Source organism: Galeopterus variegatus, unplaced genomic scaffold, assembly GCF_000696425.1.
Source record: "Galeopterus variegatus unplaced genomic scaffold, G_variegatus-3.0.2 Scaffold16139, whole genome shotgun sequence".
In the NCBI taxonomy this organism is placed as follows: Eukaryota; Metazoa; Chordata; class Mammalia; order Dermoptera; family Cynocephalidae; genus Galeopterus; species Galeopterus variegatus.
The window spans coordinates 11,775-14,671 of NW_007742250.1; positions in this window are offsets into that span (position 1 = coordinate 11,775).

Genomic DNA, 2,897 nt, shown 5'->3' on the forward strand with positions numbered 1-2,897 from the left:
AATCCCACCGAGTTCTTTAGTATTTTGATTGCAGACCCAATTGCTGGTGTTTAGACTCAAAGTGCCTTTTAAATTTTTTTTGTTTGTTTTAATTTTTGAGTAAGGATGAGGATTATCTATTATAATCAACAGATGTGTTTAATATAAGCACAGGGTTTTGATTGATCTTCCTGCAGAAGATGTTTAAGAGAATTCTAACAATTGAAGGAAATATGGCATTTCTGCCTGGGGCTTGAAAGGTTGACTCGGGCTTGTCTCAACCAAGGTAAAAAAGGTTGATCTGCTTTGGTTTGAATGTGTAGTAACTATGTTCTGTATGTGTTTGTGTACATGGCTGCATGTTCTCAGAGGTGTATGCACACACCCTTGAGATAATGGTGGAGACTTTTAAGTGAATAAATTAATCAGATATTTTTCCTTACATATTGCCAACAAAATGATTTTAAAATATTCCTTAGAATGTACTGGGAGATCAATTGAGTGGGAACATTAAAACAAAGAGTACTTCATAAATATACTCCCAATGAGCTTTCGCAGTATCTGTGAGAGTCCTTGATTAACGTAGGCACTGCTCCCATTCAATATAAATATGGTCTGTGGCTGTGTACGTTTTATAGATCATCTGCACTACTCCATAACCCCCGAAGAATATTAATCAGGCTAAAAATAAGAGATAGCAGGCTAAAGAATTTCAATATAAACATGTAGGAGAGTGAACTTCCTGACCTCTCTTTGTTGAACAGAGTTAAATCTATTACGTCGAACTGGACAACACACACACAGAAAGGATTTGCCACAGAGTGATCAGGTTTAAAAAAAATCTGTGACAATGATGGGACCTGGTTGTGAATCTGAGATAATTTTGAATTAAGATGAAATGCCCTAGATTAGGCATTAGATAAATCTGACCATTATATTATTAATTTTAACTAGATTCTTTGCCACCTTATGTNCACACCACATACACAGAAAGGATTTGCCACAGAGTGATCAGGTTTCAAAAAAATCGGTGACAATGATGCGACCTGGTTGTGAATCTGAGAGATAAGTTTGAATTAAGATGAAATGCCCTAGATTAGGCATTATATAAATCTGCCTATTATATTATTAATCTTAACTAGATTCTTTGCCACCTTATGTTCATTGATCTGAGCTAAGTAATTAAGCCTATTTTACTTCCTAATGGGATTATAGTGCATGCCTTGGTAAATCCAAAGATAAGAAAATGCCCAGGTATGAAATATATATTGCTTTGTTGTGGGTGTCCAATCTTTGGAATGGTGCTCTGGGGATAAAAGAATACATTTTAAAATTTATTTGTTTGAGTAAAATATAATCTTTCCAGGGACAGTGTAAAATATGATTTCTGAAATTTGTGTAATGTGTCTTACTGAGCCCTGATTTTCAAGGCAGAAATTTTGGAATCTGGAAGGAAGAAATTTTCTACTGGAAAGAATTTGGACAACACAAGTATGTTAAGAGCGATCCAGAGGTCTGGAAGACAAAATGTAGCCCCTTGAAGAGGGAGGCGTCCCCATATCAAGATAAGACCAGACTTTGATGACTTATGGCTATTGAGTGAGTTTTTTTAATTTGATGGTTCTGCATTATCTTGAACCATTTGTCAGACTGTTGAAAACATTGAATTTTATGTTGAGTATGACTTTTGGATTGAAAATAAGCATCATAGCAAAATTTGAGCACTTATTACATTCCAGGGAGTGTAAACATTTTATAAAAATCATCTAATTTATCCTTAACATCCACCCATTGGAATAGATATTTTAGTTAAGTACAGTTTGCAGAAAAGGAAACTGAAACTTAAGGCGTAATGTGACTCGACCCTGCTGGTAGGTGTCCGAACTGACCCTTGAACTCACGTCTCTATGATTCCAAAACTTATGTTACCACCATTACCTCTCTCTGTAGCAATTCTAATCGTGAGCTTTAGAAACCTCTTGCAGACTCCATTTTATCAGAGCCTTCAGTGCTACAACTCTTGGTGATGCTGTATATATTTGAATCATTTATATTTTAAAAAATGATTAGTGTGACATCAGGGGACATAGCAGATTAGCCAATATATTTCTTCTTTTTCATTAAACCACAGCTAACTGGAAGAATTATCTGCTTGAATCCAATAGCATTTATTCAACGCGCTGACTGGACCAGCTTCTGAACTGGTCTCCCTACTTTTCTCTTACTCTTCTGTGGCTTATTTTCGCAGGTCAGCCAGAATAATCAATTAAATGTACGTCAGGTCATGTAGCTTTGTTGCCTAAAAAATACAAGGGCTTCCCACAATGAACACAATATTGTTAGTTGAAAGGTTTCTCTGTAGTCTACAGGGCTCTGAATTCATGTCCTATGTCACCTGTTCCTCCACAATCATTCAGCCAGACAAGCCCTTCTGGTGTTTTCTCAAATGCTGAAAGCATTCTTCGTCTTAGGGTCTTGTGCTTACTTATAATTCACTGTCCCCCATCTATACAAACATCTTGGTCTTTCTCTTCATTCAAGTCTCAAATCAAACGTGGCCTTCTCTGAATGCGTTCTCTGACTATCCTATACATGGGATGAAATAACACGAACACTCCATCAACGCCACTCTCTTCACTGTCTACCTCTTAGCCCATGTGGTTTCCCCTTTACTGCATATCAGGTGTTATGTGATTATTTATTTACTTCCTTATGTACTTATGAGTTTTATGTTTTATATTCTACTAAGACTGAGAAAAAAAGGAACTCAATTTGTTTCATTCACTACAATATTCCAAGGGCAGAAAAGAATGCCTGACATATTGTATGAATGTAATTTTAAAAATAGTGAATGATGAATGAATGGATCAATGAAGAGATATGCATAAATGATTATTATGTTAAAGATGCTGTTTTAG